General features: G+C 55.9%; 16 non-coding genes across 16 annotated transcripts; all 16 read left to right on the forward strand.

Annotated features, from left to right (window-relative positions):
* The first annotated feature begins 456 nt into the window (after positions 1-456).
* On the forward strand, positions 457-546 carry trnay-gua (transfer RNA tyrosine (anticodon GUA)). Its single transcript is given in 2 exon segments — positions 457-493; positions 511-546. It is a non-coding gene; the product is annotated as a tRNA-Tyr (tRNA).
* Positions 547-1,666: 1,120 nt separating this feature from the next.
* trnay-gua (transfer RNA tyrosine (anticodon GUA)) lies at positions 1,667-1,756 on the forward strand. Its single transcript is given in 2 exon segments — positions 1,667-1,703; positions 1,721-1,756. It is a non-coding gene; the product is annotated as a tRNA-Tyr (tRNA).
* Positions 1,757-4,150: 2,394 nt separating this feature from the next.
* On the forward strand, positions 4,151-4,240 carry trnay-gua (transfer RNA tyrosine (anticodon GUA)). Its single transcript is given in 2 exon segments — positions 4,151-4,187; positions 4,205-4,240. It is a non-coding gene; the product is annotated as a tRNA-Tyr (tRNA).
* A 1,152-nt stretch (positions 4,241-5,392) lies between these two features.
* Positions 5,393-5,482, forward strand: trnay-gua (transfer RNA tyrosine (anticodon GUA)). Its single transcript is given in 2 exon segments — positions 5,393-5,429; positions 5,447-5,482. It is a non-coding gene; the product is annotated as a tRNA-Tyr (tRNA).
* A 1,152-nt stretch (positions 5,483-6,634) lies between these two features.
* Positions 6,635-6,724, forward strand: trnay-gua (transfer RNA tyrosine (anticodon GUA)). The gene is given in 2 exon segments: positions 6,635-6,671; positions 6,689-6,724. It is a non-coding gene; the product is annotated as a tRNA-Tyr (tRNA).
* A 2,394-nt stretch (positions 6,725-9,118) lies between these two features.
* trnay-gua (transfer RNA tyrosine (anticodon GUA)) lies at positions 9,119-9,208 on the forward strand. The gene is given in 2 exon segments: positions 9,119-9,155; positions 9,173-9,208. It is a non-coding gene; the product is annotated as a tRNA-Tyr (tRNA).
* Positions 9,209-10,360: 1,152 nt separating this feature from the next.
* trnay-gua (transfer RNA tyrosine (anticodon GUA)) lies at positions 10,361-10,450 on the forward strand. Its single transcript is given in 2 exon segments — positions 10,361-10,397; positions 10,415-10,450. It is a non-coding gene; the product is annotated as a tRNA-Tyr (tRNA).
* Positions 10,451-11,602: 1,152 nt separating this feature from the next.
* On the forward strand, positions 11,603-11,692 carry trnay-gua (transfer RNA tyrosine (anticodon GUA)). Its single transcript is given in 2 exon segments — positions 11,603-11,639; positions 11,657-11,692. It is a non-coding gene; the product is annotated as a tRNA-Tyr (tRNA).
* Positions 11,693-12,844: 1,152 nt separating this feature from the next.
* trnay-gua (transfer RNA tyrosine (anticodon GUA)) lies at positions 12,845-12,934 on the forward strand. Its single transcript is given in 2 exon segments — positions 12,845-12,881; positions 12,899-12,934. It is a non-coding gene; the product is annotated as a tRNA-Tyr (tRNA).
* Positions 12,935-15,328: 2,394 nt separating this feature from the next.
* Positions 15,329-15,418, forward strand: trnay-gua (transfer RNA tyrosine (anticodon GUA)). Its single transcript is given in 2 exon segments — positions 15,329-15,365; positions 15,383-15,418. It is a non-coding gene; the product is annotated as a tRNA-Tyr (tRNA).
* A 2,394-nt stretch (positions 15,419-17,812) lies between these two features.
* On the forward strand, positions 17,813-17,902 carry trnay-gua (transfer RNA tyrosine (anticodon GUA)). The gene is given in 2 exon segments: positions 17,813-17,849; positions 17,867-17,902. It is a non-coding gene; the product is annotated as a tRNA-Tyr (tRNA).
* A 1,152-nt stretch (positions 17,903-19,054) lies between these two features.
* On the forward strand, positions 19,055-19,144 carry trnay-gua (transfer RNA tyrosine (anticodon GUA)). The gene is given in 2 exon segments: positions 19,055-19,091; positions 19,109-19,144. It is a non-coding gene; the product is annotated as a tRNA-Tyr (tRNA).
* A 1,152-nt stretch (positions 19,145-20,296) lies between these two features.
* trnay-gua (transfer RNA tyrosine (anticodon GUA)) lies at positions 20,297-20,386 on the forward strand. The gene is given in 2 exon segments: positions 20,297-20,333; positions 20,351-20,386. It is a non-coding gene; the product is annotated as a tRNA-Tyr (tRNA).
* Positions 20,387-21,538: 1,152 nt separating this feature from the next.
* trnay-gua (transfer RNA tyrosine (anticodon GUA)) lies at positions 21,539-21,628 on the forward strand. The gene is given in 2 exon segments: positions 21,539-21,575; positions 21,593-21,628. It is a non-coding gene; the product is annotated as a tRNA-Tyr (tRNA).
* A 1,152-nt stretch (positions 21,629-22,780) lies between these two features.
* On the forward strand, positions 22,781-22,870 carry trnay-gua (transfer RNA tyrosine (anticodon GUA)). The gene is given in 2 exon segments: positions 22,781-22,817; positions 22,835-22,870. It is a non-coding gene; the product is annotated as a tRNA-Tyr (tRNA).
* A 1,152-nt stretch (positions 22,871-24,022) lies between these two features.
* Positions 24,023-24,112, forward strand: trnay-gua (transfer RNA tyrosine (anticodon GUA)). Its single transcript is given in 2 exon segments — positions 24,023-24,059; positions 24,077-24,112. It is a non-coding gene; the product is annotated as a tRNA-Tyr (tRNA).
* The last annotated feature ends 3,372 nt before the right edge of the window (positions 24,113-27,484 follow it).

The raw sequence follows: 27,484 nt of genomic DNA on the forward strand, positions 1-27,484 counted from the left end.
TCCCGAAAGATCAAAAGCTTCAAGCGTGAGCGACAGGCAGGTCCTGCTGTTTCAGGGTGCAGCGTAGGAAGAAAGTCGAGCTGCGCAGCGAAGGCAAACGCCTGCGGGTGAAAGTCAGCTCCTTGAAAGGATCATACAGGTGGTGGGTGAGCTGCCTGAGGTCAGCGGGCACGTCCTGGACGTGTTTGGAGGCAACTTGAACCAGTCGGTAAGCTGCGGCCCAAACCCTAACCTGACATGTACATGAAGCTGCGAGTCAGGTACTGTACCGGCAGAATCTGGCAGTTTCGGATCAGCACTCAAGACGATTTCTTCATGCCAGCACTGGCCGAAGCTGTGGAGATCAGCCATTGGCTCAGGATCTCCCAGAGTGACAGATTTTCAGGGAGGCAACGGCGTCACATTAGTGGAGGAGTGCGGCAAAGTATCAGCAAGGGAGAGCCACTGCTGGGCTCTCCTTCGATAGCTCAGCTGGTAGAGCGGAGGACTGTAGTGTGTCGCAAATCTGTCATCCTTAGGTCGCCGGTTCAATTCCGGCTCGAAGGAGCCTCGGCTGCGTTTTTGGAAAGAGTGAGCATTCACCAGCACACGGGCCACAGCAACACAGATGAGCTGAAAACGCGACACCGCTTTCAGGACACATCAGCACACGCCCTTCCCCCTCTGCAACGAGCCAGCTGTCTCCGTGCTGCAGCTGACGGCCAGCAGGGTGCCTTTTTTTCAACACAAACGCATGAAAGCACTTTGTGCTCACTGCAACCAAATTAAGTCTTCTATCAGTCAGGCGGGGCCACCCGACGTCACCTCACGCTCGTGGTGGCTGCGCCAAGGTTGAAGTCGTTTCGACCTCCAATCAGCAATTGCCATCTCCTCAGCACTTCTTTCCTCGTCCATGCCGCTGCTGCTCCTCCGACAAGTTGGTTGTTTCAGCGAGACAGGCATCAGCAATGTTTGGTCTCAGCCGTCCGACGGATGAGAGGATTTTCTGCACATCCTGGAGCGTGGCTACTCAGGATCCACTGCGGAAGAAGTCAAAGCATGGCCAGCTCACCGCCCGGGCGATTAGCTCAAATGGCAGAGTGCATGCTTGAGGTAGTGGGATCAATGCCCGCATTCTTCACTTGCTTTTAAAACTGCAAGTGCACCCACTCACTCAGCTGGTCTGCAGCAGACGGATTACCGTTTGCGTACGCCGCCTCCCTGAGAGTGGTCCCGAAAGATCAAAAGCTTCAAGCGTGAGCGACAGGCAGGTCCTGCTGTTTCAGGGTGCAGCGTAGGAAGAAAGTCGAGCTGCGCAGCGAAGGCAAACGCCTGCGGGTGAAAGTCAGCTCCTTGAAAGGATCATACAGGTGGTGGGTGAGCTGCCTGAGGTCAGCGGGCACGTCCTGGACGTGTTTGGAGGCAACTTGAACCAGTCGGTAAGCTGCGGCCCAAACCCTAACCTGACATGTACATGAAGCTGCGAGTCAGGTACTGTACCGGCAGAATCTGGCAGTTTCGGATCAGCACTCAAGACGATTTCTTCATGCCAGCACTGGCCGAAGCTGTGGAGATCAGCCATTGGCTCAGGATCTCCCAGAGTGACAGATTTTCAGGGAGGCAACGGCGTCACATTAGTGGAGGAGTGCGGCAAAGTATCAGCAAGGGAGAGCCACTGCTGGGCTCTCCTTCGATAGCTCAGCTGGTAGAGCGGAGGACTGTAGTGTGTCGCAAATCTGTCATCCTTAGGTCGCCGGTTCAATTCCGGCTCGAAGGAGCCTCGGCTGCGTTTTTGGAAAGAGTGAGCATTCACCAGCACACGGGCCACAGCAACACAGATGAGCTGAAAACGCGACACCGCTTTCAGGACACATCAGCACACGCCCTTCCCCCTCTGCAACGAGCCAGCTGTCTCCGTGCTGCAGCTGACGGCCAGCAGGGTGCCTTTTTTTCAACACAAACGCATGAAAGCACTTTGTGCTCACTGCAACCAAATTAAGTCTTCTATCAGTCAGGCGGGGCCACCCGACGTCACCTCACGCTCGTGGTGGCTGCGCCAAGGTTGAAGTCGTTTCGACCTCCAATCAGCAATTGCCATCTCCTCAGCACTTCTTTCCTCGTCCATGTGGCCTTCCGCCTCGCCTGGGTCCACCAGCTGCCGCTGCTGCTCCTCCGACAAGTTGGTTGTTTCAGCGAGACAGGCATCAGCAATGTTTGGTCTCAGCCGTCCGACGGATGAGAGGATTTTCTGCACATCCTGGAGCGTGGCTACTCAGGATCCACTGCGGAAGAAGTCAAAGCATGGCCAGCTCACCGCCCGGGCGATTAGCTCAAATGGCAGAGTGCATGCTTGAGGTAGTGGGATCAATGCCCGCATTCTTCACTTGCTTTTAAAACTGCAAGTGCACCCACTCACTCAGCTGGTCTGCAGCAGACGGATTACCGTTTGCGTACGCCGCCTCCCTGAGAGTGGTCCCGAAAGATCAAAAGCTTCAAGCGTGAGCGACAGGCAGGTCCTGCTGTTTCAGGGTGCAGCGTAGGAAGAAAGTCGAGCTGCGCAGCGAAGGCAAACGCCTGCGGGTGAAAGTCAGCTCCTTGAAAGGATCATACAGGTGGTGGGTGAGCTGCCTGAGGTCAGCGGGCACGTCCTGGACGTGTTTGGAGGCAACTTGAACCAGTCGGTAAGCTGCGGCCCAAACCCTAACCTGACATGTACATGAAGCTGCGAGTCAGGTACTGTACCGGCAGAATCTGGCAGTTTCGGATCAGCACTCAAGACGATTTCTTCATGCCAGCACTGGCCGAAGCTGTGGAGATCAGCCATTGGCTCAGGATCTCCCAGAGTGACAGATTTTCAGGGAGGCAACGGCGTCACATTAGTGGAGGAGTGCGGCAAAGTATCAGCAAGGGAGAGCCACTGCTGGGCTCTCCTTCGATAGCTCAGCTGGTAGAGCGGAGGACTGTAGTGTGTCGCAAATCTGTCATCCTTAGGTCGCTGGTTCAATTCCGGCTCGAAGGAGCCTCGGCTGCGTTTTTGGAAAGAGTGAGCATTCACCAGCACGCGGGCCACAGCAACACAGATGAGCTGAAAACGCGACACCGCTTTCAGGACACATCAGCACACGCCCTTCCCCCTCTGCAACGAGCCAGCTGTCTCCGTGCTGCAGCTGACGGCCAGCAGGGTGCCTTTTTTTCAACACAAACGCATGAAAGCACTTTGTGCTCACTGCAACCAAATTAAGTCTTCTTGCAGTCAGGCGGGGCCACCCGACGTCACCTCACGCTCGTGGTGGCTGCGCCAAGGTTGAAGTCGTTTCGACCTCCAATCAGCAATTGCCATCTCCTCAGCACTTCTTTCCTCGTCCATGTGGCCTTCCGCCTCGCCTGAGTCCACCAGCTGCCGCTGCTGCTCCTCCGACAAGTTGGTTGTTTCAGCGAGACAGGCATCAGCAATGTTTGGTCTCAGCCGTCCGACGGATGAGAGGATTTTCTGCACATCCTGGAGCGTGGCTACTCAGGATCCACTGCGGAAGAAGTCAAAGCATGGCCAGCTCACCGCCCGGGCGATTAGCTCAAATGGCAGAGTGCATGCTTGAGGTAGTGGGATCAATGCCCGCATTCTTCACTTGCTTTTAAAACTGCAAGTGCACCCACTCACTCAGCTGGTCTGCAGCAGACGGATTACCGTTTGCGTACGCCGCCTCCCTGAGAGTGGTCCCGAAAGATCAAAAGCTTCAAGCGTGAGCGACAGGCAGGTCCTGCTGTTTCAGGGTGCAGCGTAGGAAGAAAGTCGAGCTGCGCAGCGAAGGCAAACGCCTGCGGGTGAAAGTCAGCTCCTTGAAAGGATCATACAGGTGGTGGGTGAGCTGCCTGAGGTCAGCGGGCACGTCCTGGACGTGTTTGGAGGCAACTTGAACCAGTCGGTAAGCTGCGGCCCAAACCCTAACCTGACATGTACATGAAGCTGCGAGTCAGGTACTGTACCGGCAGAATCTGGCAGTTTCGGATCAGCACTCAAGACGATTTCTTCATGCCAGCACTGGCCGAAGCTGTGGAGATCAGCCATTGGCTCAGGATCTCCCAGAGTGACAGATTTTCAGGGAGGCAACGGCGTCACATTAGTGGAGGAGTGCGGCAAAGTATCAGCAAGGGAGAGCCACTGCTGGGCTCTCCTTCGATAGCTCAGCTGGTAGAGCGGAGGACTGTAGTGTGTCGCAAATCTGTCATCCTTAGGTCGCCGGTTCAATTCCGGCTCGAAGGAGCCTCGGCTGCGTTTTTGGAAAGAGTGAGCATTCACCAGCACGCGGGCCACAGCAACACAGATGAGCTGAAAACGCGACACCGCTTTCAGGACACATCAGCACACGCCCTTCCCCCTCTGCAACGAGCCAGCTGTCTCCGTGCTGCAGCTGACGGCCAGCAGGGTGCCTTTTTTTCAACACAAACGCATGAAAGCACTTTGTGCTCACTGCAACCAAATTAAGTCTTCTATCAGTCAGGCGGGGCCACCCGACGTCACCTCACGCTCGTGGTGGCTGCGCCAAGGTTGAAGTCGTTTCGACCTCCAATCAGCAATTGCCATCTCCTCAGCACTTCTTTCCTCGTCCATGTGGCCTTCCGCCTCGCCTGAGTCCACCAGCTGCCGCTGCTGCTCCTCCGACAAGTTGGTTGTTTCAGCGAGACAGGCATCAGCAATGTTTGGTCTCAGCCGTCCGACGGATGAGAGGATTTTCTGCACATCCTGGAGCGTGGCTACTCAGGATCCACTGCGGAAGAAGTCAAAGCATGGCCAGCTCACCGCCCGGGCGATTAGCTCAAATGGCAGAGTGCATGCTTGAGGTAGTGGGATCAATGCCCGCATTCTTCACTTGCTTTTAAAACTGCAAGTGCACCCACTCACTCAGCTGGTCTGCAGCAGACGGATTACCGTTTGCGTACGCCGCCTCCCTGAGAGTGGTCCCGAAAGATCAAAAGCTTCAAGCGTGAGCGACAGGCAGGTCCTGCTGTTTCAGGGTGCAGCGTAGGAAGAAAGTCGAGCTGCGCAGCGAAGGCAAACGCCTGCGGGTGAAAGTCAGCTCCTTGAAAGGATCATACAGGTGGTGGGTGAGCTGCCTGAGGTCAGCGGGCACGTCCTGGACGTGTTTGGAGGCAACTTGAACCAGTCGGTAAGCTGCGGCCCAAACCCTAACCTGACATGTACATGAAGCTGCGAGTCAGGTACTGTACCGGCAGAATCTGGCAGTTTCGGATCAGCACTCAAGACGATTTCTTCATGCCAGCACTGGCCGAAGCTGTGGAGATCAGCCATTGGCTCAGGATCTCCCAGAGTGACAGATTTTCAGGGAGGCAACGGCGTCACATTAGTGGAGGAGTGCGGCAAAGTATCAGCAAGGGAGAGCCACTGCTGGGCTCTCCTTCGATAGCTCAGCTGGTAGAGCGGAGGACTGTAGTGTGTCGCAAATCTGTCATCCTTAGGTCGCCGGTTCAATTCCGGCTCGAAGGAGCCTCGGCTGCGTTTTTGGAAAGAGTGAGCATTCACCAGCACGCGGGCCACAGCAACACAGATGAGCTGAAAACGCGACACCGCTTTCAGGACACATCAGCACACGCCCTTCCCCCTCTGCAACGAGCCAGCTGTCTCCGTGCTGCAGCTGACGGCCAGCAGGGTGCCTTTTTTTCAACACAAACGCATGAAAGCACTTTGTGCTCACTGCAACCAAATTAAGTCTTCTATCAGTCAGGCGGGGCCACCCGACGTCACCTCACGCTCGTGGTGGCTGCGCCAAGGTTGAAGTCGTTTCGACCTCCAATCAGCAATTGCCATCTCCTCAGCACTTCTTTCCTCGTCCATGTGGCCTTCCGCCTCGCCTGGGTCCACCAGCTGCCGCTGCTGCTCCTCCGACAAGTTGGTTGTTTCAGCGAGACAGGCATCAGCAATGTTTGGTCTCAGCCGTCCGACGGATGAGAGGATTTTCTGCACATCCTGGAGCGTGGCTACTCAGGATCCACTGCGGAAGAAGTCAAAGCATGGCCAGCTCACCGCCCGGGCGATTAGCTCAAATGGCAGAGTGCATGCTTGAGGTAGTGGGATCAATGCCCGCATTCTTCACTTGCTTTTAAAACTGCAAGTGCACCCACTCACTCAGCTGGTCTGCAGCAGACGGATTACCGTTTGCGTACGCCGCCTCCCTGAGAGTGGTCCCGAAAGATCAAAAGCTTCAAGCGTGAGCGACAGGCAGGTCCTGCTGTTTCAGGGTGCAGCGTAGGAAGAAAGTCGAGCTGCGCAGCGAAGGCAAACGCCTGCGGGTGAAAGTCAGCTCCTTGAAAGGATCATACAGGTGGTGGGTGAGCTGCCTGAGGTCAGCGGGCACGTCCTGGACGTGTTTGGAGGCAACTTGAACCAGTCGGTAAGCTGCGGCCCAAACCCTAACCTGACATGTACATGAAGCTGCGAGTCAGGTACTGTACCGGCAGAATCTGGCAGTTTCGGATCAGCACTCAAGACGATTTCTTCATGCCAGCACTGGCCGAAGCTGTGGAGATCAGCCATTGGCTCAGGATCTCCCAGAGTGACAGATTTTCAGGGAGGCAACGGCGTCACATTAGTGGAGGAGTGCGGCAAAGTATCAGCAAGGGAGAGCCACTGCTGGGCTCTCCTTCGATAGCTCAGCTGGTAGAGCGGAGGACTGTAGTGTGTCGCAAATCTGTCATCCTTAGGTCGCCGGTTCAATTCCGGCTCGAAGGAGCCTCGGCTGCGTTTTTGGAAAGAGTGAGCATTCACCAGCACGCGGGCCACAGCAACACAGATGAGCTGAAAACGCGACACCGCTTTCAGGACACATCAGCACACGCCCTTCCCCCTCTGCAACGAGCCAGCTGTCTCCGTGCTGCAGCTGACGGCCAGCAGGGTGCCTTTTTTTCAACACAAACGCATGAAAGCACTTTGTGCTCACTGCAACCAAATTAAGTCTTCTATCAGTCAGGCGGGGCCACCCGACGTCACCTCACGCTCGTGGTGGCTGCGCCAAGGTTGAAGTCGTTTCGACCTCCAATCAGCAATTGCCATCTCCTCAGCACTTCTTTCCTCGTCCATGTGGCCTTCCGCCTCGCCTGGGTCCACCAGCTGCCGCTGCTGCTCCTCCGACAAGTTGGTTGTTTCAGCGAGACAGGCATCAGCAATGTTTGGTCTCAGCCGTCCGACGGATGAGAGGATTTTCTGCACATCCTGGAGCGTGGCTACTCAGGATCCACTGCGGAAGAAGTCAAAGCATGGCCAGCTCACCGCCCGGGCGATTAGCTCAAATGGCAGAGTGCATGCTTGAGGTAGTGGGATCAATGCCCGCATTCTTCACTTGCTTTTAAAACTGCAAGTGCACCCACTCACTCAGCTGGTCTGCAGCAGACGGATTACCGTTTGCGTACGCCGCCTCCCTGAGAGTGGTCCCGAAAGATCAAAAGCTTCAAGCGTGAGCGACAGGCAGGTCCTGCTGTTTCAGGGTGCAGCGTAGGAAGAAAGTCGAGCTGCGCAGCGAAGGCAAACGCCTGCGGGTGAAAGTCAGCTCCTTGAAAGGATCATACAGGTGGTGGGTGAGCTGCCTGAGGTCAGCGGGCACGTCCTGGACGTGTTTGGAGGCAACTTGAACCAGTCGGTAAGCTGCGGCCCAAACCCTAACCTGACATGTACATGAAGCTGCGAGTCAGGTACTGTACCAGCAGAATCTGGCAGTTTCGGATCAGCACTCAAGACGATTTCTTCATGCCAGCACTGGCCGAAGCTGTGGAGATCAGCCATTGGCTCAGGATCTCCCAGAGTGACAGATTTTCAGGGAGGCAACGGCGTCACATTAGTGGAGGAGTGCGGCAAAGTATCAGCAAGGGAGAGCCACTGCTGGGCTCTCCTTCGATAGCTCAGCTGGTAGAGCGGAGGACTGTAGTGTGTCGCAAATCTGTCATCCTTAGGTCGCCGGTTCAATTCCGGCTCGAAAGAGCCTCGGCTGCGTTTTTGGAAAGAGTGAGCATTCACCAGCACGCGGGCCACAGCAACACAGATGAGCTGAAAACGCGACACCGCTTTCAGGACACATCAGCACACGCCCTTCCCCCTCTGCAACGAGCCAGCTGTCTCCGTGCTGCAGCTGACGGCCAGCAGGGTGCCTTTTTTTCAACACAAACGCATGAAAGCACTTTGTGCTCACTGCAACCAAATTAAGTCTTCTATCAGTCAGGCGGGGCCACCCGACGTCACCTCACGCTCGTGGTGGCTGCGCCAAGGTTGAAGTCGTTTCGACCTCCAATCAGCAATTGCCATCTCCTCAGCACTTCTTTCCTCGTCCATGTGGCCTTCCGCCTCGCCTGGGTCCACCAGCTGCCGCTGCTGCTCCTCCGACAAGTTGGTTGTTTCAGCGAGACAGGCATCAGCAATGTTTGGTCTCAGCCGTCCGACGGATGAGAGGATTTTCTGCACATCCTGGAGCGTGGCTACTCAGGATCCACTGCGGAAGAAGTCAAAGCATGGCCAGCTCACCGCCCGGGCGATTAGCTCAAATGGCAGAGTGCATGCTTGAGGTAGTGGGATCAATGCCCGCATTCTTCACTTGCTTTTAAAACTGCAAGTGCACCCACTCACTCAGCTGGTCTGCAGCAGACGGATTACCGTTTGCGTACGCCGCCTCCCTGAGAGTGGTCCCGAAAGATCAAAAGCTTCAAGCGTGAGCGACAGGCAGGTCCTGCTGTTTCAGGGTGCAGCGTAGGAAGAAAGTCGAGCTGCGCAGCGAAGGCAAACGCCTGCGGGTGAAAGTCAGCTCCTTGAAAGGATCATACAGGTGGTGGGTGAGCTGCCTGAGGTCAGCGGGCACGTCCTGGACGTGTTTGGAGGCAACTTGAACCAGTCGGTAAGCTGCGGCCCAAACCCTAACCTGACATGTACATGAAGCTGCGAGTCAGGTACTGTACCGGCAGAATCTGGCAGTTTCGGATCAGCACTCAAGACGATTTCTTCATGCCAGCACTGGCCGAAGCTGTGGAGATCAGCCATTGGCTCAGGATCTCCCAGAGTGACAGATTTTCAGGGAGGCAACGGCGTCACATTAGTGGAGGAGTGCGGCAAAGTATCAGCAAGGGAGAGCCACTGCTGGGCTCTCCTTCGATAGCTCAGCTGGTAGAGCGGAGGACTGTAGTGTGTCGCAAATCTGTCATCCTTAGGTCGCCGGTTCAATTCCGGCTCGAAGGAGCCTCGGCTGCGTTTTTGGAAAGAGTGAGCATTCACCAGCACGCGGGCCACAGCAACACAGATGAGCTGAAAACGCGACACCGCTTTCAGGACACATCAGCACACGCCCTTCCCCCTCTGCAACGAGCCAGCTGTCTCCGTGCTGCAGCTGACGGCCAGCAGGGTGCCTTTTTTTCAACACAAACGCATGAAAGCACTTTGTGCTCACTGCAACCAAATTAAGTCTTCTATCAGTCAGGCGGGGCCACCCGACGTCACCTCACGCTCGTGGTGGCTGCGCCAAGGTTGAAGTCGTTTCGACCTCCAATCAGCAATTGCCATCTCCTCAGCACTTCTTTCCTCGTCCATGTGGCCTTCCGCCTCGCCTGGGTCCACCAGCTGCCGCTGCTGCTCCTCCGACAAGTTGGTTGTTTCAGCGAGACAGGCATCAGCAATGTTTGGTCTCAGCCGTCCGACGGATGAGAGGATTTTCTGCACATCCTGGAGCGTGGCTACTCAGGATCCACTGCGGAAGAAGTCAAAGCATGGCCAGCTCACCGCCCGGGCGATTAGCTCAAATGGCAGAGTGCATGCTTGAGGTAGTGGGATCAATGCCCGCATTCTTCACTTGCTTTTAAAACTGCAAGTGCACCCACTCACTCAGCTGGTCTGCAGCAGACGGATTACCGTTTGCGTACGCCGCCTCCCTGAGAGTGGTCCCGAAAGATCAAAAGCTTCAAGCGTGAGCGACAGGCAGGTCCTGCTGTTTCAGGGTGCAGCGTAGGAAGAAAGTCGAGCTGCGCAGCGAAGGCAAACGCCTGCGGGTGAAAGTCAGCTCCTTGAAAGGATCATACAGGTGGTGGGTGAGCTGCCTGAGGTCAGCGGGCACGTCCTGGACGTGTTTGGAGGCAACTTGAACCAGTCGGTAAGCTGCGGCCCAAACCCTAACCTGACATGTACATGAAGCTGCGAGTCAGGTACTGTACCGGCAGAATCTGGCAGTTTCGGATCAGCACTCAAGACGATTTCTTCATGCCAGCACTGGCCGAAGCTGTGGAGATCAGCCATTGGCTCAGGATCTCCCAGAGTGACAGATTTTCAGGGAGGCAACGGCGTCACATTAGTGGAGGAGTGCGGCAAAGTATCAGCAAGGGAGAGCCACTGCTGGGCTCTCCTTCGATAGCTCAGCTGGTAGAGCGGAGGACTGTAGTGTGTCGCAAATCTGTCATCCTTAGGTCGCCGGTTCAATTCCGGCTCGAAGGAGCCTCGGCTGCGTTTTTGGAAAGAGTGAGCATTCACCAGCACGCGGGCCACAGCAACACAGATGAGCTGAAAACGCGACACCGCTTTCAGGACACATCAGCACACGCCCTTCCCCCTCTGCAACGAGCCAGCTGTCTCCGTGCTGCAGCTGACGGCCAGCAGGGTGCCTTTTTTTCAACACAAACGCATGAAAGCACTTTGTGCTCACTGCAACCAAATTAAGTCTTCTATCAGTCAGGCGGGGCCACCCGACGTCACCTCACGCTCGTGGTGGCTGCGCCAAGGTTGAAGTCGTTTCGACCTCCAATCAGCAATTGCCATCTCCTCAGCACTTCTTTCCTCGTCCATGTGGCCTTCCGCCTCGCCTGAGTCCACCAGCTGCCGCTGCTGCTCCTCCGACAAGTTGGTTGTTTCAGCGAGACAGGCATCAGCAATGTTTGGTCTCAGCCGTCCGACGGATGAGAGGATTTTCTGCACATCCTGGAGCGTGGCTACTCAGGATCCACTGCGGAAGAAGTCAAAGCATGGCCAGCTCACCGCCCGGGCGATTAGCTCAAATGGCAGAGTGCATGCTTGAGGTAGTGGGATCAATGCCCGCATTCTTCACTTGCTTTTAAAACTGCAAGTGCACCCACTCACTCAGCTGGTCTGCAGCAGACGGATTACCGTTTGCGTACGCCGCCTCCCTGAGAGTGGTCCCGAAAGATCAAAAGCTTCAAGCGTGAGCGACAGGCAGGTCCTGCTGTTTCAGGGTGCAGCGTAGGAAGAAAGTCGAGCTGCGCAGCGAAGGCAAACGCCTGCGGGTGAAAGTCAGCTCCTTGAAAGGATCATACAGGTGGTGGGTGAGCTGCCTGAGGTCAGCGGGCACGTCCTGGACGTGTTTGGAGGCAACTTGAACCAGTCGGTAAGCTGCGGCCCAAACCCTAACCTGACATGTACATGAAGCTGCGAGTCAGGTACTGTACCGGCAGAATCTGGCAGTTTCGGATCAGCACTCAAGACGATTTCTTCATGCCAGCACTGGCCGAAGCTGTGGAGATCAGCCATTGGCTCAGGATCTCCCAGAGTGACAGATTTTCAGGGAGGCAACGGCGTCACATTAGTGGAGGAGTGCGGCAAAGTATCAGCAAGGGAGAGCCACTGCTGGGCTCTCCTTCGATAGCTCAGCTGGTAGAGCGGAGGACTGTAGTGTGTCGCAAATCTGTCATCCTTAGGTCGCCGGTTCAATTCCGGCTCGAAGGAGCCTCGGCTGCGTTTTTGGAAAGAGTGAGCATTCACCAGCACGCGGGCCACAGCAACACAGATGAGCTGAAAACGCGACACCGCTTTCAGGACACATCAGCACACGCCCTTCCCCCTCTGCAACGAGCCAGCTGTCTCCGTGCTGCAGCTGACGGCCAGCAGGGTGCCTTTTTTTCAACACAAACGCATGAAAGCACTTTGTGCTCACTGCAACCAAATTAAGTCTTCTATCAGTCAGGCGGGGCCACCCGACGTCACCTCACGCTCGTGGTGGCTGCGCCAAGGTTGAAGTCGTTTCGACCTCCAATCAGCAATTGCCATCTCCTCAGCACTTCTTTCCTCGTCCATGTGGCCTTCCGCCTCGCCTGAGTCCACCAGCTGCCGCTGCTGCTCCTCCGACAAGTTGGTTGTTTCAGCGAGACAGGCATCAGCAATGTTTGGTCTCAGCCGTCCGACGGATGAGAGGATTTTCTGCACATCCTGGAGCGTGGCTACTCAGGATCCACTGCGGAAGAAGTCAAAGCATGGCCAGCTCACCGCCCGGGCGATTAGCTCAAATGGCAGAGTGCATGCTTGAGGTAGTGGGATCAATGCCCGCATTCTTCACTTGCTTTTAAAACTGCAAGTGCACCCACTCACTCAGCTGGTCTGCAGCAGACGGATTACCGTTTGCGTACGCCGCCTCCCTGAGAGTGGTCCCGAAAGATCAAAAGCTTCAAGCGTGAGCGACAGGCAGGTCCTGCTGTTTCAGGGTGCAGCGTAGGAAGAAAGTCGAGCTGCGCAGCGAAGGCAAACGCCTGCGGGTGAAAGTCAGCTCCTTGAAAGGATCATACAGGTGGTGGGTGAGCTGCCTGAGGTCAGCGGGCACGTCCTGGACGTGTTTGGAGGCAACTTGAACCAGTCGGTAAGCTGCGGCCCAAACCCTAACCTGACATGTACATGAAGCTGCGAGTCAGGTACTGTACCGGCAGAATCTGGCAGTTTCGGATCAGCACTCAAGACGATTTCTTCATGCCAGCACTGGCCGAAGCTGTGGAGATCAGCCATTGGCTCAGGATCTCCCAGAGTGACAGATTTTCAGGGAGGCAACGGCGTCACATTAGTGGAGGAGTGCGGCAAAGTATCAGCAAGGGAGAGCCACTGCTGGGCTCTCCTTCGATAGCTCAGCTGGTAGAGCGGAGGACTGTAGTGTGTCGCAAATCTGTCATCCTTAGGTCGCCGGTTCAATTCCGGCTCGAAGGAGCCTCGGCTGCGTTTTTGGAAAGAGTGAGCATTCACCAGCACACGGGCCACAGCAACACAGATGAGCTGAAAACGCGACACCGCTTTCAGGACACATCAGCACACGCCCTTCCCCCTCTGCAACGAGCCAGCTGTCTCCGTGCTGCAGCTGACGGCCAGCAGGGTGCCTTTTTTTCAACACAAACGCATGAAAGCACTTTGTGCTCACTGCAACCAAATTAAGTCTTCTATCAGTCAGGCGGGGCCACCCGACGTCACCTCACGCTCGTGGTGGCTGCGCCAAGGTTGAAGTCGTTTCGACCTCCAATCAGCAATTGCCATCTCCTCAGCACTTCTTTCCTCGTCCATGTGGCCTTCCGCCTCGCCTGGGTCCACCAGCTGCCGCTGCTGCTCCTCCGACAAGTTGGTTGTTTCAGCGAGACAGGCATCAGCAATGTTTGGTCTCAGCCGTCCGACGGATGAGAGGATTTTCTGCACATCCTGGAGCGTGGCTACTCAGGATCCACTGCGGAAGAAGTCAAAGCATGGCCAGCTCACCGCCCGGGCGATTAGCTCAAATGGCAGAGTGCATGCTTGAGGTAGTGGGATCAATGCCCGCATTCTTCACTTGCTTTTAAAACTGCAAGTGCACCCACTCACTCAGCTGGTCTGCAGCAGACGGATTACCGTTTGCGTACGCCGCCTCCCTGAGAGAGGTCCCGAAAGATCAAAAGCTTCAAGCGTGAGCGACAGGCAGGTCCTGCTGTTTCAGGGTGCAGCGTAGGAAGAAAGTCGAGCTGCGCAGCGAAGGCAAACGCCTGCGGGTGAAAGTCAGCTCCTTGAAAGGATCATACAGGTGGTGGGTGAGCTGCCTGAGGTCAGCGGGCACGTCCTGGACGTGTTTGGAGGCAACTTGAACCAGTCGGTAAGTTGCGGCCCAAACCCTAACCTGACATGTACATGAAGCTGCGAGTCAGGTACTGTACCGGCAGAATCTGGCAGTTTCGGATCAGCACTCAAGACGATTTCTTCATGCCAGCACTGGCCGAAGCTGTGGAGATCAGCCATTGGCTCAGGATCTCCCAGAGTGACAGATTTTCAGGGAGGCAACGGCGTCACATTAGTGGAGGAGTGCGGCAAAGTATCAGCAAGGGAGAGCCACTGCTGGGCTCTCCTTCGATAGCTCAGCTGGTAGAGCGGAGGACTGTAGTATGTCGCAAATCTGTCATCCTTAGGTCGCTGGTTCAATTCCTGCTCGAAGGAGCCTCGGCTGCGTTTTTGTAAAGAGTGAGCATTCACCAGCACGCGGGCCACAGCAACACAGATGAGCTGAAAACGCGACACCGCTTTCAGGACACATCAGCACACGCCCTTCCCCCTCTGCAACGAGCCAGCTGTCTCCGTGCTGCAGCTGACGGCCAGCAGGGTGCCTTTTTTTCAACACAAACGCATGAAAGCACTTTGTGCTCACTGCAACCAAATTAAGTCTTCTATCAGTCAGGCGGGGCCACCCGACGTCACCTCACGCTCGTGGTGGCTGCGCCAAGGTTGAAGTCGTTTCGACCTCCAATCAGCAATTGCCATCTCCTCAGCACTTCTTTCCTCGTCCATGTGGCCTTCCGCCTCGCCTGAGTCCACCAGCTGCCGCTGCTGCTCCTCCGACAAGTTGGTTGTTTCAGCGAGACAGGCATCAGCAATGTTTGGTCTCAGCCGTCCGACGGATGAGAGGATTTTCTGCACATCCTGGAGCGTGGCTACTCAGGATCCACTGCGGAAGAAGTCAAAGCATGGCCAGCTCACCGCCCGGGCGATTAGCTCAAATGGCAGAGTGCATGCTTGAGGTAGTGGGATCAATGCCCGCATTCTTCACTTGCTTTTAAAACTGCAAGTGCACCCACTCACTCAGCTGGTCTGCAGCAGACGGATTACCGTTTGCGTACGCCGCCTCCCTGAGAGTGGTCCCGAAAGATCAAAAGCTTCAAGCGTGAGCGACAGGCAGGTCCTGCTGTTTCAGGGTGCAGCGTAGGAAGAAAGTCGAGCTGCGCAGCGAAGGCAAACGCCTGCGGGTGAAAGTCAGCTCCTTGAAAGGATCATACAGGTGGTGGGTGAGCTGCCTGAGGTCAGCGGGCACGTCCTGGACGTGTTTGGAGGCAACTTGAACCAGTCGGTAAGCTGCGGCCCAAACCCTAACCTGACATGTACATGAAGCTGCGAGTCAGGTACTGTACCGGCAGAATCTGGCAGTTTCGGATCAGCACTCAAGACGATTTCTTCATGCCAGCACTGGCCGAAGCTGTGGAGATCAGCCATTGGCTCAGGATCTCCCAGAGTGACAGATTTTCAGGGAGGCAACGGCGTCACATTAGTGGAGGAGTGCGGCAAAGTATCAGCAAGGGAGAGCCACTGCTGGGCTCTCCTTCGATAGCTCAGCTGGTAGAGCGGAGGACTGTAGTGTGTCGCAAATCTGTCATCCTTAGGTCGCCGGTTCAATTCCGGCTCGAAGGAGCCTCGGCTGCGTTTTTGGAAAGAGTGAGCATTCACCAGCACGCGGGCCACAGCAACACAGATGAGCTGAAAACGCGACACCGCTTTCAGGACACATCAGCACACGCCCTTCCCCCTCTGCAACGAGCCAGCTGTCTCCGTGCTGCAGCTGACGGCCAGCAGGGTGCCTTTTTTTCAACACAAACGCATGAAAGCACTTTGTGCTCACTGCAACCAAATTAAGTCTTCTATCAGTCAGGCGGGGCCACCCGACGTCACCTCACGCTCGTGGTGGCTGCGCCAAGGTTGAAGTCGTTTCGACCTCCAATCAGCAATTGCCATCTCCTCAGCACTTCTTTCCTCGTCCATGTGGCCTTCCGCCTCGCCTGAGTCCACCAGCTGCCGCTGCTGCTCCTCCGACAAGTTGGTTGTTTCAGCGAGACAGGCATCAGCAATGTTTGGTCTCAGCCGTCCGACGGATGAGAGGATTTTCTGCACATCCTGGAGCGTGGCTACTCAGGATCCACTGCGGAAGAAGTCAAAGCATGGCCAGCTCACCGCCCGGGCGATTAGCTCAAATGGCAGAGTGCATGCTTGAGGTAGTGGGATCAATGCCCGCATTCTTCACTTGCTTTTAAAACTGCAAGTGCACCCACTCACTCAGCTGGTCTGCAGCAGACGGATTACCGTTTGCGTACGCCGCCTCCCTGAGAGAGGTCCCGAAAGATCAAAAGCTTCAAGCGTGAGCGACAGGCAGGTCCTGCTGTTTCAGGGTGCAGCGTAGGAAGAAAGTCGAGCTGCGCAGCGAAGGCAAACGCCTGCGGGTGAAAGTCAGCTCCTTGAAAGGATCATACAGGTGGTGGGTGAGCTGCCTGAGGTCAGCGGGCACGTCCTGGACGTGTTTGGAGGCAACTTGAACCAGTCGGTAAGTTGCGGCCCAAACCCTAACCTGACATGTACATGAAGCTGCGAGTCAGGTACTGTACCGGCAGAATCTGGCAGTTTCGGATCAGCACTCAAGACGATTTCTTCATGCCAGCACTGGCCGAAGCTGTGGAGATCAGCCATTGGCTCAGGATCTCCCAGAGTGACAGATTTTCAGGGAGGCAACGGCGTCACATTAGTGGAGGAGTGCGGCAAAGTATCAGCAAGGGAGAGCCACTGCTGGGCTCTCCTTCGATAGCTCAGCTGGTAGAGCGGAGGACTGTAGTATGTCGCAAATCTGTCATCCTTAGGTCGCTGGTTCAATTCCTGCTCGAAGGAGCCTCGGCTGCGTTTTTGTAAAGAGTGAGCATTCACCAGCACGCGGGCCACAGCAACACAGATGAGCTGAAAACGCGACACCGCTTTCAGGACACATCAGCACACGCCCTTCCCCCTCTGCAACGAGCCAGCTGTCTCCGTGCTGCAGCTGACGGCCAGCAGGGTGCCTTTTTTTCAACACAAACGCATGAAAGCACTTTGTGCTCACTGCAACCAAATTAAGTCTTCTATCAGTCAGGCGGGGCCACCCGACGTCACCTCACGCTCGTGGTGGCTGCGCCAAGGTTGAAGTCGTTTCGACCTCCAATCAGCAATTGCCATCTCCTCAGCACTTCTTTCCTCGTCCATGTGGCCTTCCGCCTCGCCTGAGTCCACCAGCTGCCGCTGCTGCTCCTCCGACAAGTTGGTTGTTTCAGCGAGACAGGCATCAGCAATGTTTGGTCTCAGCCGTCCGACGGATGAGAGGATTTTCTGCACATCCTGGAGCGTGGCTACTCAGGATCCACTGCGGAAGAAGTCAAAGCATGGCCAGCTCACCGCCCGGGCGATTAGCTCAAATGGCAGAGTGCATGCTTGAGGTAGTGGGATCAATGCCCGCATTCTTCACTTGCTTTTAAAACTGCAAGTGCACCCACTCACTCAGCTGGTCTGCAGCAGACGGATTACCGTTTGCGTACGCCGCCTCCCTGAGAGTGGTCCCGAAAGATCAAAAGCTTCAAGCGTGAGCGACAGGCAGGTCCTGCTGTTTCAGGGTGCAGCGTAGGAAGAAAGTCGAGCTGCGCAGCGAAGGCAAACGCCTGCGGGTGAAAGTCAGCTCCTTGAAAGGATCATACAGGTGGTGGGTGAGCTGCCTGAGGTCAGCGGGCACGTCCTGGACGTGTTTGGAGGCAACTTGAACCAGTCGGTAAGCTGCGGCCCAAACCCTAACCTGACATGTACATGAAGCTGCGAGTCAGGTACTGTACCGGCAGAATCTGGCAGTTTCGGATCAGCACTCAAGACGATTTCTTCATGCCAGCACTGGCCGAAGCTGTGGAGATCAGCCATTGGCTCAGGATCTCCCAGAGTGACAGATTTTCAGGGAGGCAACGGCGTCACATTAGTGGAGGAGTGCGGCAAAGTATCAGCAAGGGAGAGCCACTGCTGGGCTCTCCTTCGATAGCTCAGCTGGTAGAGCGGAGGACTGTAGTGTGTCGCAAATCTGTCATCCTTAGGTCGCCGGTTCAATTCCGGCTCGAAGGAGCCTCGGCTGCGTTTTTGGAAAGAGTGAGCATTCACCAGCACGCGGGCCACAGCAACACAGATGAGCTGAAAACGCGACACCGCTTTCAGGACACATCAGCACACGCCCTTCCCCCTCTGCAACGAGCCAGCTGTCTCCGTGCTGCAGCTGACGGCCAGCAGGGTGCCTTTTTTTCAACACAAACGCATGAAAGCACTTTGTGCTCACTGCAACCAAATTAAGTCTTCTATCAGTCAGGCGGGGCCACCCGACGTCACCTCACGCTCGTGGTGGCTGCGCCAAGGTTGAAGTCGTTTCGACCTCCAATCAGCAATTGCCATCTCCTCAGCACTTCTTTCCTCGTCCATGTGGCCTTCCGCCTCGCCTGAGTCCACCAGCTGCCGCTGCTGCTCCTCCGACAAGTTGGTTGTTTCAGCGAGACAGGCATCAGCAATGTTTGGTCTCAGCCGTCCGACGGATGAGAGGATTTTCTGCACATCCTGGAGCGTGGCTACTCAGGATCCACTGCGGAAGAAGTCAAAGCATGGCCAGCTCACCGCCCGGGCGATTAGCTCAAATGGCAGAGTGCATGCTTGAGGTAGTGGGATCAATGCCCGCATTCTTCACTTGCTTTTAAAACTGCAAGTGCACCCACTCACTCAGCTGGTCTGCAGCAGACGGATTACCGTTTGCGTACGCCGCCTCCCTGAGAGTGGTCCCGAAAGATCAAAAGCTTCAAGCGTGAGCGACAGGCAGGTCCTGCTGTTTCAGGGTGCAGCGTAGGAAGAAAGTCGAGCTGCGCAGCGAAGGCAAACGCCTGCGGGTGAAAGTCAGCTCCTTGAAAGGATCATACAGGTGGTGGGTGAGCTGCCTGAGGTCAGCGGGCACGTCCTGGACGTGTTTGGAGGCAACTTGAACCAGTCGGTAAGCTGCGGCCCAAACCCTAACCTGACATGTACATGAAGCTGCGAGTCAGGTACTGTACCGGCAGAATCTGGCAGTTTCGGATCAGCACTCAAGACGATTTCTTCATGCCAGCACTGGCCGAAGCTGTGGAGATCAGCCATTGGCTCAGGATCTCCCAGAGTGACAGATTTTCAGGGAGGCAACGGCGTCACATTAGTGGAGGAGTGCGGCAAAGTATCAGCAAGGGAGAGCCACTGCTGGGCTCTCCTTCGATAGCTCAGCTGGTAGAGCGGAGGACTGTAGTGTGTCGCAAATCTGTCATCCTTAGGTCGCCGGTTCAATTCCGGCTCGAAGGAGCCTCGGCTGCGTTTTTGGAAAGAGTGAGCATTCACCAGCACGCGGGCCACAGCAACACAGATGAGCTGAAAACGCGACACCGCTTTCAGGACACATCAGCACACGCCCTTCCCCCTCTGCAACGAGCCAGCTGTCTCCGTGCTGCAGCTGACGGCCAGCAGGGTGCCTTTTTTTCAACACAAACGCATGAAAGCACTTTGTGCTCACTGCAACCAAATTAAGTCTTCTATCAGTCAGGCGGGGCCACCCGACGTCACCTCACGCTCGTGGTGGCTGCGCCAAGGTTGAAGTCGTTTCGACCTCCAATCAGCAATTGCCATCTCCTCAGCACTTCTTTCCACGTCCATGTGGCCTTCCGCCTCGCCTGAGTCCACCAGCTGCCGCTGCTGCTCCTCCGACAAGTTGGTTGTTTCAGCGAGACAGGCATCAGCAATGTTTGGTCTCAGCCGTCCGACGGATGAGAGGATTTTCTGCACATCCTGGAGCGTGGCTACTCAGGATCCACTGCGGAAGAAGTCAAAGCATGGCCAGCTCACCGCCCGGGCGATTAGCTCAAATGGCAGAGTGCATGCTTGAGGTAGTGGGATCAATGCCCGCATTCTTCACTTGCTTTTAAAACTGCAAGTGCACCCACTCACTCAGCTGGTCTGCAGCAGACGGATTACCGTTTGCGTACGCCGCCTCCCTGAGAGTGGTCCCGAAAGATCAAAAGCTTCAAGCGTGAGCGACAGGCAGGTCCTGCTGTTTCAGGGTGCAGCGTAGGAAGAAAGTCGAGCTGCGCAGCGAAGGCAAACGCCTGCGGGTGAAAGTCAGCTCCTTGAAAGGATCATACAGGTGGTGGGTGAGCTGCCTGAGGTCAGCGGGCACGTCCTGGACGTGTTTGGAGGCAACTTGAACCAGTCGGTAAGCTGCGGCCCAAACCCTAACCTGACATGTACATGAAGCTGCGAGTCAGGTACTGTACCGGCAGAATCTGGCAGTTTCGGATCAGCACTCAAGACGATTTCTTCATGCCAGCACTGGCCGAAGCTGTGGAGATCAGCCATTGGCTCAGGATCTCCCAGAGTGACAGATTTTCAGGGAGGCAACGGCGTCACATTAGTGGAGGAGTGCGGCAAAGTATCAGCAAGGGAGAGCCACTGCTGGGCTCTCCTTCGATAGCTCAGCTGGTAGAGCGGAGGACTGTAGTGTGTCGCAAATCTGTCATCCTTAGGTCGCCGGTTCAATTCCGGCTCGAAGGAGCCTCGGCTGCGTTTTTGGAAAGAGTGAGCATTCACCAGCACACGGGCCACAGCAACACAGATGAGCTGAAAACGCGACACCGCTTTCAGGACACATCAGCACACGCCCTTCCCCCTCTGCAACGAGCCAGCTGTCTCCGTGCTGCAGCTGACGGCCAGCAGGGTGCCTTTTTTTCAACACAAACGCATGAAAGCACTTTGTGCTCACTGCAACCAAATTAAGTCTTCTATCAGTCAGGCGGGGCCACCCGACGTCACCTCACGCTCGTGGTGGCTGCGCCAAGGTTGAAGTCGTTTCGACCTCCAATCAGCAATTGCCATCTCCTCAGCACTTCTTTCCTCGTCCATGTGGCCTTCCGCCTCGCCTGGGTCCACCAGCTGCCGCTGCTGCTCCTCCGACAAGTTGGTTGTTTCAGCGAGACAGGCATCAGCAATGTTTGGTCTCAGCCGTCCGACGGATGAGAGGATTTTCTGCACATCCTGGAGCGTGGCTACTCAGGATCCACTGCGGAAGAAGTCAAAGCATGGCCAGCTCACCGCCCGGGCGATTAGCTCAAATGGCAGAGTGCATGCTTGAGGTAGTGGGATCAATGCCCGCATTCTTCACTTGCTTTTAAAACTGCAAGTGCACCCACTCACTCAGCTGGTCTGCAGCAGACGGATTACCGTTTGCGTACGCCGCCTCCCTGAGAGAGGTCCCGAAAGATCAAAAGCTTCAAGCGTGAGCGACAGGCAGGTCCTGCTGTTTCAGGGTGCAGCGTAGGAAGAAAGTCGAGCTGCGCAGCGAAGGCAAACGCCTGCGGGTGAAAGTCAGCTCCTTGAAAGGATCATACAGGTGGTGGGTGAGCTGCCTGAGGTCAGCGGGCACGTCCTGGACGTGTTTGGAGGCAACTTGAACCAGTCGGTAAGCTGCGGCCCAAACCCTAACCTGACATGTACATGAAGCTGCGAGTCAGGTACTGTACCGGCAGAATCTGGCAGTTTCGGATCAGCACTCAAGACGATTTCTTCATGCCAGCACTGGCCGAAGCTGTGGAGATCAGCCATTGGCTCAGGATCTCCCAGAGTGACAGATTTTCAGGGAGGCAACGGCGTCACATTAGTGGAGGAGTGCGGCAAAGTATCAGCAAGGGAGAGCCACTGCTGGGCTCTCCTTCGATAGCTCAGCTGGTAGAGCGGAGGACTGTAGTGTGTCGCAAATCTGTCATCCTTAGGTCGCCGGTTCAATTCCGGCTCGAAGGAGCCTCGGCTGCGTTTTTGGAAAGAGTGAGCATTCACCAGCACACGGGCCACAGCAACACAGATGAGCTGAAAACGCGACACCGCTTTCAGGACACATCAGCACACGCCCTTCCCCCTCTGCAACGAGCCAGCTGTCTCCGTGCTGCAGCTGACGGCCAGCAGGGTGCCTTTTTTTCAACACAAACGCATGAAAGCACTTTGTGCTCACTGCAACCAAATTAAGTCTTCTATCAGTCAGGCGGGGCCACCCGACGTCACCTCACGCTCGTGGTGGCTGCGCCAAGGTTGAAGTCGTTTCGACCTCCAATCAGCAATTGCCATCTCCTCAGCACTTCTTTCCTCGTCCATGTGGCCTTCCGCCTCGCCTGGGTCCACCAGCTGCCGCTGCTGCTCCTCCGACAAGTTGGTTGTTTCAGCGAGACAGGCATCAGCAATGTTTGGTCTCAGCCGTCCGACGGATGAGAGGATTTTCTGCACATCCTGGAGCGTGGCTACTCAGGATCCACTGCGGAAGAAGTCAAAGCATGGCCAGCTCACCGCCCGGGCGATTAGCTCAAATGGCAGAGTGCATGCTTGAGGTAGTGGGATCAATGCCCGCATTCTTCACTTGCTTTTAAAACTGCAAGTGCACCCACTCACTCAGCTGGTCTGCAGCAGACGGATTACCGTTTGCGTACGCCGCCTCCCTGAGAGAGGTCCCGAAAGATCAAAAGCTTCAAGCGTGAGCGACAGGCAGGTCCTGCTGTTTCAGGGTGCAGCGTAGGAAGAAAGTCGAGCTGCGCAGCGAAGGCAAACGCCTGCGGGTGAAAGTCAGCTCCTTGAAAGGATCATACAGGTGGTGGGTGAGCTGCCTGAGGTCAGCGGGCACGTCCTGGACGTGTTTGGAGGCAACTTGAACCAGTCGGTAAGTTGCGGCCCAAACCCTAACCTGACATGTACATGAAGCTGCGAGTCAGGTACTGTACCGGCAGAATCTGGCAGTTTCGGATCAGCACTCAAGACGATTTCTTCATGCCAGCACTGGCCGAAGCTGTGGAGATCAGCCATTGGCTCAGGATCTCCCAGAGTGACAGATTTTCAGGGAGGCAACGGCGTCACATTAGTGGAGGAGTGCGGCAAAGTATCAGCAAGGGAGAGCCACTGCTGGGCTCTCCTTCGATAGCTCAGCTGGTAGAGCGGAGGACTGTAGTGTGTCGCAAATCTGTCATCCTTAGGTCGCCGGTTCAATTCCGGCTCGAAGGAGCCTCGGCTGCGTTTTTGGAAAGAGTGAGCATTCACCAGCACACGGGCCACAGCAACACAGATGAGCTGAAAACGCGACACCGCTTTCAGGACACATCAGCACACGCCCTTCCCCCTCTGCAACGAGCCAGCTGTCTCCGTGCTGCAGCTGACGGCCAGCAGGGTGCCTTTTTTTCAACACAAACGCATGAAAGCACTTTGTGCTCACTGCAACCAAATTAAGTCTTCTATCAGTCAGGCGGGGCCACCCGACGTCACCTCACGCTCGTGGTGGCTGCGCCAAGGTTGAAGTCGTTTCGACCTCCAATCAGCAATTGCCATCTCCTCAGCACTTCTTTCCTCGTCCATGTGGCCTTCCGCCTCGCCTGGGTCCACCAGCTGCCGCTGCTGCTCCTCCGACAAGTTGGTTGTTTCAGCGAGACAGGCATCAGCAATGTTTGGTCTCAGCCGTCCGACGGATGAGAGGATTTTCTGCACATCCTGGAGCGTGGCTACTCAGGATCCACTGCGGAAGAAGTCAAAGCATGGCCAGCTCACCGCCCGGGCGATTAGCTCAAATGGCAGAGTGCATGCTTGAGGTAGTGGGATCAATGCCCGCATTCTTCACTTGCTTTTAAAACTGCAAGTGCACCCACTCACTCAGCTGGTCTGCAGCAGACGGATTACCGTTTGCGTACGCCGCCTCCCTGAGAGAGGTCCCGAAAGATCAAAAGCTTCAAGCGTGAGCGACAGGCAGGTCCTGCTGTTTCAGGGTGCAGCGTAGGAAGAAAGTCGAGCTGCGCAGCGAAGGCAAACGCCTGCGGGTGAAAGTCAGCTCCTTGAAAGGATCATACAGGTGGTGGGTGAGCTGCCTGAGGTCAGCGGGCACGTCCTGGACGTGTTTGGAGGCAACTTGAACCAGTCGGTAAGTTGCGGCCCAAACCCTAACCTGACATGTACATGAAGCTGCGAGTCAGGTACTGTACCGGCAGAATCTGGCAGTTTCGGATCAGCACTCAAGACGATTTCTTCATGCCAGCACTGGCCGAAGCTGTGGAGATCAGCCATTGGCTCAGGATCTCCCAGAGTGACAGATTTTCAGGGAGGCAACGGCGTCACATTAGTGGAGGAGTGCGGCAAAGTATCAGCAAGGGAGAGCCACTGCTGGGCTCTCCTTCGATAGCTCAGCTGGTAGAGCGGAGGACTGTAGTGTGTCGCAAATCTGTCATCCTTAGGTCGCCGGTTCAATTCCGGCTCGAAGGAGCCTCGGCTGCGTTTTTGGAAAGAGTGAGCATTCACCAGCACACGGGCCACAGCAACACAGATGAGCTGAAAACGCGACACCGCTTTCAGGACACATCAGCACACGCCCTTCCCCCTCTGCAACGAGCCAGCTGTCTCCGTGCTGCAGCTGACGGCCAGCAGGGTGCCTTTTTTTCAACACAAACGCATGAAAGCACTTTGTGCTCACTGCAACCAAATTAAGTCTTCTATCAGTCAGGCGGGGCCACCCGACGTCACCTCACGCTCGTGGTGGCTGCGCCAAGGTTGAAGTCGTTTCGACCTCCAATCAGCAATTGCCATCTCCTCAGCACTTCTTTCCTCGTCCATGTGGCCTTCCGCCTCGCCTAGGTCCACCAGCTGCCGCTGCTGCTCCTCCGACAAGTTGGTTGTTTCAGCGAGACAGGCATCAGCAATGTTTGGTCTCAGCCGTCCGACGGATGAGAGGATTTTCTGCACATCCTGGAGCGTGGCTACTCAGGATCCACTGCGGAAGAAGTCAAAGCATGGCCAGCTCACCGCCCGGGCGATTAGCTCAAATGGCAGAGTGCATGCTTGAGGTAGTGGGATCAATGCCCGCATTCTTCACTTGCTTTTAAAACTGCAAGTGCACCCACTCACTCAGCTGGTCTGCAGCAGACGGATTACCGTTTGCGTACGCCGCCTCCCTGAGAGAGGTCCCGAAAGATCAAAAGCTTCAAGCGTGAGCGACAGGCAGGTCCTGCTGTTTCAGGGTGCAGCGTAGGAAGAAAGTCGAGCTGCGCAGCGAAGGCAAACGCCTGTGGGTGAAAGTCAGCTCCTTGAAAGGATCATACAGGTGGTGGGTGAGCTGCCTGAGGTCAGCGGGCACGTCCTGGACGTGTTTGGAGGCAACTTGAACCAGTCGGTAAGTTGCGGCCCAAACCCTAACCTGACATGTACATGAAGCTGCGAGTCAGGTACTGTACCGGCAGAATCTGGCAGTTTCGGATCAGCACTCAAGACGATTTCTTCATGCCAGCACTGGCCGAAGCTGTGGAGATCAGCCATTGGCTCAGGATCTCCCAGAGTGACAGATTTTCAGGGAGGCAACGGCGTCACATTAGTGGAGGAGTGCGGCAAAGTATCAGCAAGGGAGAGCCACTGCTGGGCTCTCCTTCGATAGCTCAGCTGGTAGAGCGGAGGACTGTAGTGTGTCGCAAATCTGTCATCCTTAGGTCGCTGGTTCAATTCCGGCTCGAAGGAGCCTCGGCTGCGTTTTTGTAAAGAGTGAGCATTCACCAGCACGCGGGCCACAGCAACACAGATGAGCTGAAAACGCGACACCGCTTTCAGGACACATCAGCACACGCCCTTCCCCCTCTGCAACGAGCCAGCTGTCTCCGTGCTGCAGCTGACGGCCAGCAGGGTGCCTTTTTTTCAACACAAACGCATGAAAGCACTTTGTGCTCACTGCAACCAAATTAAGTCTTCTATCAGTCAGGCGGGGCCACCCGACGTCACCTCACGCTCGTGGTGGCTGCGCCAAGGTTGAAGTCGTTTCGACCTCCAATCAGCAATTGCCATCTCCTCAGCACTTCTTTCCTCGTCCATGTGGCCTTCCGCCTCGCCTGAGTCCACCAGCTGCCGCTGCTGCTCCTCCGACAAGTTGGTTGTTTCAGCGAGACAGGCATCAGCAATGTTTGGTCTCAGCCGTCCGACGGATGAGAGGATTTTCTGCACATCCTGGAGCGTGGCTACTCAGGATCCACTGCGGAAGAAGTCAAAGCATGGCCAGTTCACCGACCGGGCGATTAGCTCAAATGGCAGAGTGCATGCGTGAGGTAGTGGGATCAATGCCCGCATTCTTCACTTGCTTTTAAAACTGCAAGTGCACCCACTCACTCAGCTGGTCTGCAGCAGACGGATTACCGTTTGCGTACGCCGCCTCCCTGAGAGTGGTCCCGAAAGATCAAAAGCTTCAAGCGTGAGCGACAGGCAGGTCCTGCTGTTTCAGGGTGCAGCGTAGGAAGAAAGTCGAGCTGCGCAGCGAAGGCAAACGCCTGCGGGTGAAAGTCAGCTCCTTGAAAGGATCATACAGGTGGTGGGTGAGCTGCCTGAGGTCAGCGGGCACGTCCTGGACGTGTTTGGAGGCAACTTGAACCAGTCGGTAAGCTGCGGCCCAAACCCTAACCTGACATGTACATGAAGCTGCGAGTCAGGTACTGTACCGGCAGAATCTGGCAGTTTCGGATCAGCACTCAAGACGATTTCTTCATGCCAGCACTGGCCGAAGCTGTGGAGATCAGCCATTGGCTCAGGATCTCCCAGAGTGACAGATTTTCAGGGAGGCAACGGCGTCACATTAGTGGAGGAGTGCGGCAAAGTATCAGCAAGGGAGAGCCACTGCTGGGCTCTCCTTCGATAGCTCAGCTGGTAGAGCGGAGGACTGTAGTGTGTCGCAAATCTGTCACCCTTAGGTCGCCGGTTCAATTCCGGCTCGAAGGAGCCTCGGCTGCGTTTTTGGAAAGAGTGAGCATTCACCAGCACGCGGGCCACAGCAACACAGATGAGCTGAAAACGCGACACCGCTTTCAGGACACATCAGCACACGCCCTTCCCCCTCTGCAACGAGCCAGCTGTCTCCGTGCTGCAGCTGACGGCCAGCAGGGTGCCTTTTTTTCAACACAAACGCATGAAAGCACTTTGTGCTCACTGCAACCAAATTAAGTCTTCTATCAGTCAGGCGGGGCCACCCGACGTCACCTCACGCTCGTGGTGGCTGCGCCAAGGTTGAAGTCGTTTCGACCTCCAATCAGCAATTGCCATCTCCTCAGCACTTCTTTCCTCGTCCATGTGGCCTTCCGCCTCGCCTGAGTCCACCAGCTGCCGCTGCTGCTCCTCCGACAAGTTGGTTGTTTCAGCGAGACAGGCATCAGCAATGTTTGGTCTCAGCCGTCCGACGGATGAGAGGATTTTCTGCACATCCTGGAGCGTGGCTACTCAGGATCCACTGCGGAAGAAGTCAAAGCATGGCCAGTTCACCGACCGGGCGATTAGCTCAAATGGCAGAGTGCATGCGTGAGGTAGTGGGATCAATGCCCGCATTCTTCACTTGCTTTTAAAACTGCAAGTGCACCCACTCACTCAGCTGGTCTGCAGCAGACGGATTACCGTTTGCGTACGCCGCCTCCCTGAGAGTGGTCCCGAAAGATCAAAAGCTTCAAGCGTGAGCGACAGGCAGGTCCTGCTGTTTCAGGGTGCAGCGTAGGAAGAAAGTCGAGCTGCGCAGCGAAGGCAAACGCCTGCGGGTGAAAGTCAGCTCCTTGAAAGGATCATACAGGTGGTGGGTGAGCTGCCTGAGGTCAGCGGGCACGTCCTGGACGTGTTTGGAGG

Source organism: Chiloscyllium plagiosum, unplaced genomic scaffold (genome assembly GCF_037043375.1).
Source record: "Chiloscyllium plagiosum isolate Xiang-an unplaced genomic scaffold, Cpla_swu_hap1 HiC_scaffold_4, whole genome shotgun sequence".
Taxonomy (NCBI): domain Eukaryota; kingdom Metazoa; phylum Chordata; class Chondrichthyes; order Orectolobiformes; family Hemiscylliidae; genus Chiloscyllium; species Chiloscyllium plagiosum.